The 9,855-nt window shown below is 39.4% G+C and overlaps 1 long non-coding RNA gene across 1 annotated transcript in view; it reads right to left on the bottom strand.

Annotated features, from left to right (window-relative positions):
* Positions 1 to 1,167: 1,167 nt before the first annotated feature.
* Positions 1,168 to 9,855, bottom strand: part of LOC125443269 — a 19,307-nt gene continuing 10,619 nt past the window's right edge. Inside the window, exons 4-6 of the long non-coding RNA XR_007246103.1 lie at positions 8,786 to 8,791; positions 4,868 to 4,980; positions 1,168 to 1,356 (exon numbers count right to left, since the gene is read on the bottom strand). This is a non-coding gene — a long non-coding RNA (uncharacterized LOC125443269). The remainder of the gene's footprint in view (positions 1,357 to 4,867; positions 4,981 to 8,785; positions 8,792 to 9,855) is intronic.

The following is a 9,855-nucleotide window of genomic DNA, read 5'->3' as shown; positions in this document are numbered from 1 at the left end:
TAAATTGACGCTTATCCTGGACTCTCACCAGCTTTAATCGCAGAACGCTTTGCAATATTTAGTTTCTTGGGTGGGATATTCCTCTGGGTATAATCAATGGGTTTATTCCGAAAACATCGAAGCCCCCACCCTTATTGCTGCTTTCCACCGCGCCTTTCCGCACAAACCTGGGGGGAAGGGGTCTTCTTTAGGGGAGGCAGAGTGTAAAGGATTCAATGAATTGTTGATGGTGAAGTAACCCTTGAGTGCATTCCACAGCCCGGGCGATGGGCCATAGGGATGCATCGGGCGGAGGAACTTTATCTTTAGCAGCGGGAGATGAAGCCTCTGTTCCCATGGGAAGCAGGAAGGGGGGATGGGGTGACCGGTATTATAACCTGTGCTTCTGGCGGGAAGTGTCATTCCTGCCACTGCGTGTACTTGAGCTTTCTAAGATGTCTTAATAAATGGACTTTTACTCCCAAAGCCTTTTATTTGACAACAGATTTGACAACAGAACCCAAGCACTGGGCAAACTCTGCCCTCCCCACCCCCATGGCACCAGGATAGAAAGTTTTGCCAATAGAACCCAAGCACTGGGCAAACTCTCCCCTCCCCATCCCCATGGCACCAGGGTAGAAAGTTTTGCCAACAGGAACCAAGCACTGGGAAAACTCTCCCCTCCCCATCCCCATGGCACCAGGGTAGAAAGTTTTGCCAGCAGAAAGCAAGCACTGGGCAAACTCTGCCCTCCCCATTCCCATAGAATTCCAGAATTAACCTTTGCTTTCCCAAATGAAGTGCTGGATGAACATAGATACATTTTAAATTTTATTGTCACAGAACACGTTTGGATTATAAATTTCACAGGTAGACAGACATTCTAAAAACATGTCTCAGTAAGAGAGCTATTGCTATTTTTGAAATGCAATTATTCCAAAATCCATGCAATTAATTATATAATTTGACAAAGGGATAAGTAAATGCAATAATTGTGTCACATTCCAGTAAAAATAATTCCTGTGTTTCATTGTGGATCATGACTTTATGCAGTATTTCAATTTCTGAAGATCAAGGCACTTTGGTCAATTATATTTCATAGAGCATGTTCACAGAGAATGTTCACCTTAGTATTTCACGTACACAAGAACCTTACCAATATTGCAGAAGAGATCAACCACTGAATAAACAAAAGGAACATGTGTTTGCTTAAAATATGACGTAGTTGTATGGTACAGTGAGCAATTAATTGCACATTTCAAAATTTGACATTACGCATACATTACATTGGAGAGAAAGATATCAGACAAACTTACCAGGTTTGAAGGTAATTAGACAGGATCTATTAGTGCAGGTTCCTTCTGGGAATATCATTATCTAAAAAATACAAACACAACCCCAAAATCTTCTACACATTACTTCATACAGTACATTTTCTGGATCCCTTTAAGAAGTGTATGTTTTAAAAACACAACCCAGAATTGGATCCAGTCAGTCTTCTCACTTTATCCTGCCCAATTACTCTCCTTCTTAGAGCTCACATCCCACATGGCTTTTGTCCATGCAGATCCCATGATCCCCCAAGAACATAATTTTCTGATGGTCAAAGGGTATTCCTCCTTCCTTTCTAACCAGGAAAGCAGCTAGTTGGATGCAGCCTATGAAGGTGACATAAACACATTACAAAATAAATCATAATTTGTTCATGATGTGAATGACCCACTCATCTCCTAATTTCTTTTCTCCTTTCTACTGCACTGAGACTGAAAGCTTTCAAAATCTGGATGTCTTCTTTCAACCACAATTTGTTCTGATGTTTGAATTCAGCTGCATTATCAAACTGTAGTTTGTTTCTTGCTCAAAGACCAGGAACCTAAATCAAAAATAAACTGCCTTACTGGGATTCAAATAATTTATCAACTGGTTCCGATGGTGGGTGTGAGACCTCAGTCCCAGAATAAAGCGACCTGTAGTTTTCTTTTAAAAATGGTAGACCTTATTGAAGACTAAAGCATAACGAGTGATAGACGATTTCTGAGAAAACATAGCATAAACCAGATCTTAAATCCCTGCTGCCCTTGGCCCACCCCTTGCCGGGCCCAAGGTGCCATAGCTGCAACAAGGTAACAAAGGGGAGAATACCACCATTCAGATACAAAATTGAAGATACAAAAGGCAAAAACCTAGCCACACTTCGGAGGGCCGTGGCCCCATCTGACTATCATTTTGCTGTAAGGAAGGGAGGGGGAAGTAGACGAGCTGGCACCTAGCCAAGGCCAATGGCCCTCTGGATGGGGGGGGGTGAGTCGTTGCCAGGAAGAGACTCATCCTGACATTGGGCTTCAAATAATTTAACAACTGGTTGTTTACAAGCACCATTTTAACAACCGGTTCTGCTGAAGTGGTGCGAACCTGCTGAATCCCACCACTGGCCTTACACTCTTCTAACTAATTTTAATACACTTTGAAGGGTAACTCCGTACAGGATTAAAATCACATGTTGAGGTCAAGCAACAAATTTCAATGTGTTACAGTGTCTGAATTCATATAACAAACTGTGATGAGATAGAGGACTGCCTAAACCAAGAAGCCTTCAGTCTTGGTGTAGGGGCGGGGCGGGCCGGGGTAGGGCGGAGGTGGGGAGATGACAAGAAGCTCAGGCTCATTTACATCTCCAACAAGTCGCTTGTGGTGTCTAACTGCATTCTTCATGTTTGCTTTTCCTATAAAGCTGAAAAGTTCAAAAACTATTTGACATTATTTAAAAATTTCAGAAAGATCTTCAGATCACGCTTGGAAACATTCTACAAAGGGAAGGTGATCTACAAGAAAATGTATGGAACGCCTGGATTCTTTCAAGTATCTTTGAAACTCTCTCATATATAGAACTACAGGCTTGAAAAGTTAACAGGTCCCACAGCTGGAAAGGCTGCAAGAGTGATAAAAATGACTTTTCCCATCTCATCTGAAGAAAAATCATTCTCTCCTTAAAGCTGAAAGTGCTCATGAAAGAAGGGCAGATGTGCCTCCCCATTCACTATTTTATCCATGTACTGTACCTGTTTTCTGGATCAGGGAATGAATCACTTCTCAAGGAGTATGTGACCTACCACACAAACTATTGGTGCTCAATAACAAGCAGTGTTATAAATGTAAAACTTAGTAGAAGTACCATATTCTTGAATCAAGCCCAAATTTGTAGTGGAGATATAATTAGGACGAAGAATTGAGTGTAGACTATGTTTTTGTTTGTATTACATTCAGATATTAATTTAAACCAGAATATTCAAAGCTGCACACTGTACAACTGTAAATTTTAACACAATTGTATTATTTTACATTAAAGAGTACATTTTATTCATCCTGAAAATTAAAGGTCCTTCTAGGCCTTTCCCATCCTAGATGCCGCTAAGCTATAAGCATGTGATATCAGTCACGTGACAGGAAGATGAGCAGCCAGAACCACAACTTTGTCAGTGCCAAGACCAGGACTGTGCTGGTAAAGCTGAGCACCAGCGGGAGGTCTACAGTAGAGGAATACATTGTGGAGACAGGCCAGAATGTGTATAAATTGTATTTAATCAAGAAATATGGAAAATCCAAATGAACCAAAGAAGCTAAGAATCAAAATGGTTCTCTGTGTATAGTGACCAAAAGCCTGCATTTTTGCAACAGGTCAAAGGAATGTTTTAAGCTTGTCAGTGACTATGCAGGCAAGCAAGATAACATCTTTAGTATCTTGGCACTGAGGGCCAACGTGACAGCAGAAATATGCATTTTATAACTTTGGTTTTTGGGTTAAACATGAATGTGATTAGTTAAATGGGAATAAGTGGTTTTTCTATATAGTTAAATGAACACATAAATGATAATGAGAAATTCACATGTATTTGTATTTCACTATAATTCTATTGTTTTAGAATCATGTTTGTAAAATCTTTTAAAATGTTAGAAACATTTCATGCTGGGGAACAGAAAAGTTTTATGAGCCTAAGGAATCCTGCATTGCCTAAGGACATCTCTCTCTGGGAGAAACTTAGCAAAACAGGTTTTTCTTGGAGACAGCAAGCTAGTTTTATGGCTGCCCTTTGCATATGGGTAGAGGGCATGCGCTAGCAGCGTTTGACGTAGAATAACAGGCTGTCTTACTGTGACCAGGAGACAGATCTGATCCAATGGGGTTTGAACATACATGCTTGTAGCACGTGAAACTTAAGGGGATGGATTATGTGACGTCTTTGCATCTATAAAAATTAAGGCTCTTCCTCTACTGGGTGTGCCTCACATTCTGTAGAGTTCACATTCTGTAATCTTATCTATATTCTGCTAAGTAAAAACTGTCTGTTTCTAATGTCAGATGTCTTTTGCTTTTATTTCTAATTTTAAGTTTTTCTTAAAACTAATTCAGCTGTGTAGGACCAGAAACGCAGTCCTGGCCCCACAACATCAAGTATGAGAACCTTGACTAATCTGCTGTGAACCACTTCATCTTGTTGCTCTGCTGCTCCTTTCAGGGAGGGGCTTGGCACTTCTGCAATTTATACACACAGCACAAAAAATATGGCGACTTTTACAGAGGTTCGGGAGTCAGAACATGTAGCTCCAAGACCCACAGGCTGAAGACCACTGTTGTAAACAGGGGAGGATGACGGGAGAGTTCATCTTGTATGTACTCCTATCTGGCTAGCTGCTATTAAAAACAAAATGCTAGGCTAAAATATCTAAATAAATGAAAAGTTCAGCTGGAACTTTATTCTAAAAGTATTTTTATGCTATATCCAGAACCTAGGGGGCAAAGAAATCTATTTCTGAACAGAAATGCCATTCTCAGAAGAAACAACAGATAGAAGAAGAAACAAAGTCAATCAATACTGTTAAATCACAGCACCTGTGGCCATTTGCCATTTGACTGAGCACGTCGTCTTATTTCCTCAACAGTTTTTCTTCGGGAATCCTGATCTGATCGAGATACAAACACGGGTCGAATGTATTTGATAAGAGCTGGGAAAGAAACAAACACAGATATCCTAAATATATCCCTTTATTACTGTTTACAGTAGCGCAATGAATACATGACATTCTTGTATAGAGAAAGAAATAAGCAACTGTTTACAAAACACAATTCAGAACAAAATATGATGGACGCTTCATCTTTCTTCATCTTTATCCTCTGCTAAAATTTAGTCCTGACTATCTGTGGTGTACAAATCTGGATGTCCAAGTTTTCGGGGGGCCGGCCACTGATGTGTACCCCCTCCTTGTTCTCCTTTACCTCCTGGGCCCCTTAACATCTATGGGCCCCTCGCTCCCCTTCCTTTTCTGGGAGGGTTTTAATGAAGATTTTAAAGCTGGACGCCAACATTTCTGCATGGTATGCTGTTACTACTCTGGGATTTTAATGTTATGTTCAGTGGAGCCTATATTATATGTGATTATATTTGTTTATATGCTCCATCAGTGTTGTTTTAATTTATGCTGTGCACCGCCCAGAGCCCTTCGGGAGAGGGGCGGTATATAAAACTGATAATAAATTAATAAATAAATAAATTCCAATCTTTCTCTCTTTGTGCTCCTGAGTAGATCATATCTTAGGTGACTCCTGTGAAAGGGTCCTTCGACCCCCAAAGGGGTCGCAGCCCACAGGTTGAGAACTGCTGATCTAATGAAACAGACCATAATATTTCAAGCTAAGTTCTACCACCTCCATTTAGGAAACATAATGCCATCCTGTCTGTCCTTTTCCTTGTGAAATATGAAGCTATTTCCTCTGCAGGGACCTTTCCTATAGTAGCTTAAGCAGAGCTAGACTGAACAGCACAGTTTCCTTTACAAGAGTACTGAAGCAAACAAATCTACCATCATTTATTATGCCTTAACGTATTCCACCAAGCCTGTGCACACACAGGGGATTACTGAAAATCACAGAAGCTACCAGCAGTCTTTCTGAGGGAAAAAGTCATGATGTAGTTTGAGAAAGCATTAGCTGTCACTTCCTACCAGCTCATACAGTTTGCAAACACACAACTGTAAAGACTAGCTGTTTCTTCACAGAACATGAAATATAGCTTTGAACTGCTCTTCAGCCTTTTGGCCAACTGGAGAACTATATCAAACACAAAGGCAAATATACCCGTCTGCACCTTATAATCTTGATCAACTAATCTTCTCTTCTACAGGTTGTTGATGAAAATTTTTGTAGAAGAGCTTCTAAAATTAAGTTTAATTGTGTAACCTTTGTTATAATAAATTCTAGCATGTTTACTCTCTTTACACTACTACATCTTAGGAAAATGACTAGCAGAATGGATGAAAGGTTTCCAAAGTACTAATAATAAGGAAAGGGAGAAATAAAAGAAAAATAATACAAATTCAGTCTTAAATATTATAATTAGTATGTTACTATATTAATGTTTTTATTATATTACACTAAAATTAATATTTTTGATATTATGTTTTTAAGTCATAAAAACAAAGGAAAAACATACAGATATAGGGTTGATGAAAGGAAAAACAATTTAAGTCCCCAAAACATAAAAAATCAAGATAGAAAAACATGTCTCAAAATCTTTCAAAAAGCTTGCTATTTAGATGTCTATTCTCTTCTAAGATTTTCTATTTCAATAGTCCACCAGATGGCACCCACTTTCTTGACAATTCTCTTACCAAACTTTATAGTTAAAAGGACTGAAAAAGTTACAGCTTAATCTACCAGGTGGTACCTGTCATTTTGCCTTTTTCCAGACTCCCCACTAAAAAAAAAAGCTCCAAATTGTTCATTAATAGCCTTGGTCAGGTATTGCAAACTGATCAGATGTTAGTTCCTTTAAAAAAGTTACCTTTTAACACAGTCCAAGTCAGATAAAGAGCTCCAATAGGAATAAAAAAGTAGCTCAGTTTTCAAAACTCCCTTTCTCTTACCACTAAGAAGGAAACCAAGATGGATTGGTCCATCTTCTTCTATTCTGTAGTTTTTATTTTCCAGGACCTTCCAATAGTTGATTCAGGGACTGAACTGATGAAATATTTGTCAAAAGCAGGCAGATATATCATTGCCTACTTTTGGTCTCTGGATTCCCTTCGCTCCCGACCTCCTTTCAAAGCTTCAAATCACTTCAAATTAAGTGTCCAATGTTTATTTTCAGACACAATCTATGTATGCTGAATAGAATAGAATAGAATACCTTATTTATGGTCAATGACCAAATATTATATATGCTGTGAAATCTATTACAGAAGGAAAAATAGATTTTAAAAGGAAGAAAATATAAAAATTGAAAGACCTTACAAGCAGTTTCTTCTAGTTTGTAAATTCTAACCGAATATGGTTGTCTCAAAGGCTTGTGGCTTCTTTCTAAAATTTTCAGGAAAATCTCACCTTTTGATTTATGGTCACTCCTTCTCTTAGAAGAGGTGAAAAGCAGCATACATTTTCCTTTCCATGGGTACTTTAATGCCCCTTGGTCAGAAATGCAGAGGAAGGTCTATAAAAAGCTCTCTTTTCAGATTGAAATAACTGCCCTGCTCGCAAAATTTCCTAATAATCCTTTTTGTTTTTTCCCTTTTCTTTTCTTTTCTTTTAATTCATTCTTTCTTTTTAATTCTTTCTTTTTTGCAGAAGTCAGCCTAATTTCTTATTTTAAAGTTGGATTTGTGGTTAAATTAACTGAGAAGTTTATGTGAGAATTGAACTTTGATTATTACTGAATACTGATTATTGATGAAAGAAAAACAGAAAGGAATTGAATTTCACCTAAAAGGTCAGGACCTGTGGATGGAAAAATGGACCAAAGAATAGAAATTTTGGAAGTCCAGCACAGAAGCAATACCTTGCAATTTAGAGGGATCCTAGAAGACTTTGGAAAATCAAACTTAGAAGATAGTTTTTGAAAGTTGCTTTAAGCCCATTTAAAGATTCAAGGAGACTTCCCTGATATTGACCAGATATTATGTATAAACTCAAGATTAGCATTCAAAAATAAGCTTTTGAGGAATATTCTGGACAGATTTACACACAAGAAAATGTGTGTAAACAAAAATAAATCTAATTGACGCTGTATTGTTGAAGGTTTTTACGGACAGAATCAACTGGCTGTTGTGGATTTTCTGAGCTGTGTGGCCGTGGTCTGGTAGTTTTTGCTGCTTAATGTTTTTTCTGAATCTATAGCGAGCATTTTCAGATGCATGTCATGGTAAGATGTGCCACAGAGAGAAACTCATCTTATGGTGCCAGACATAGATGCTACTCATCCCAGGCTAGACATCGAAGAAAACCTATAACAGCCAGTTCCATTACGGCAGGGGTAGGGCAGGGGTAGGGAACCTGCGGCTCTCCAATTGGCCATGCTGGTAGGGGCTGATGGGAATTGTAGTTCCTGAACATCTGGAGAGCCGCAGGTTCCCTACCCCTGCATTAGGGCTATCTTCTGAGAAGTTCACATCTGAACATACAGACAGCTTAAATCAAAACATCGGATAAAACCAACTGCAGCCATCACACGATGCCTTTTCTCTTGGATTGTATCTATTTATTTTTAAAAATAGGGTTAACAGAGCTTCAATAGCATTTTATCTTTATCTAGAATTCAAGGGAGTTTTAAAATTTGTCTTTTAAGTTTGAAGCTGTGAAATAAACAACTCTTAGCTATTGTATTACTATTGCTTATCTAAGGAATACAATTTGCAACTCACTGTGACAATTAGTGGTGTGTGTTTTTCATGAGAGAACTTTGTTAGCTAAAAGAATTGCGAGTAAATGGGGGAAAAGAAATGCAGGAGAGCAGCTGAAATAGAAAGCAACGAACATGACTTCCCACTGGCCAAACAGAACACAATTATGGACTTTTATCTTTCTCAAGAGGTTTCCCTTTCTAATCGCTTTGAGGCACTAACAGAGAATGGTGATGGAGGAGAGATTAAGGCTATTGGAGAACCAGCTGGCAGTACTAAAATTAACTCCTCTATCAATGAGATGGTGCCTATAGGGTTTAATGGTGAGGAAAGGGAAAATAATATATTGACTACTAGCAGGATGCCCGTGCTTTGCTACGTGGTTTGTTATCTGTTTTGATTGTATTTGGCTGTAGCGGTCTGGTTAACGTGAGGGTTGGTCGAGGAATACTTTTTCACAGCCTGTGAGTTAGCCTTGGGGTGACATTCAGCATACTTCCTCTCAGCCTGTCTGTGAATATCGGGGTGACAGTCCGCATACTTCATCACAGCCTCTCTATGAATTTCGGGGTGACAGGCAGCATTCAGTAGACCTGTCCAGCATTTTGAATGTTGGCATGAAATTGCTCTCTTTCACCTGGTGGGCTCCAAAAGAGGCTGACATGGGATAAAACCTCTTGCTGGATGGAGGGACTGTTTTAGTGGAAGTAGAGTTCTGTCATTTCTTTTTAATCCTATGTTCAAAGGATTCTGGTAATGGGAAAATCTTTGAGGGAACCCCATCATTTGGGAAATAGTCCTGATTTCCCTTTGGGCAGCCCTTGATCGGCTTCCCCTGAGTTTGCCCTATGAGATCTTCCACGTCTGGAGATCGTTTTGGTGATAAGAAGAGAGATATCTTCTGCCTTGAAAAATCTGGGGGCACGTTCCTGTTCTTCAGAATGAATGTCCTCTGAGTCAGAAAACCGGTATTCGTCCTCTAAGCACTCCCCCTCGCTTAAAGCGTCATCTATGAATGGTGCAATAGAATCCAAATGAGCCTCATCCCGCATCAACCCTGCTTGGCAAGGCTGACTGACTTGGACCTGAGGTCCTTGGTCTGGTGTCACTCCTGAGGGGCTAACAGATTGGGTTGATCTAGCCCAGGGGTAGGGAACCTGCGGCTCTCCAGATGTTCAGGAACTACAATTCCCATCAGCCCCTACCAGC

The sequence above is a fragment of the Sphaerodactylus townsendi genome, linkage group LG14, assembly GCF_021028975.2.
Source record: "Sphaerodactylus townsendi isolate TG3544 linkage group LG14, MPM_Stown_v2.3, whole genome shotgun sequence".
NCBI lineage: Eukaryota > Metazoa > Chordata > Lepidosauria > Squamata > Sphaerodactylidae > Sphaerodactylus > Sphaerodactylus townsendi.
This window is presented reverse-complemented; position numbering and strand designations above follow the sequence as displayed.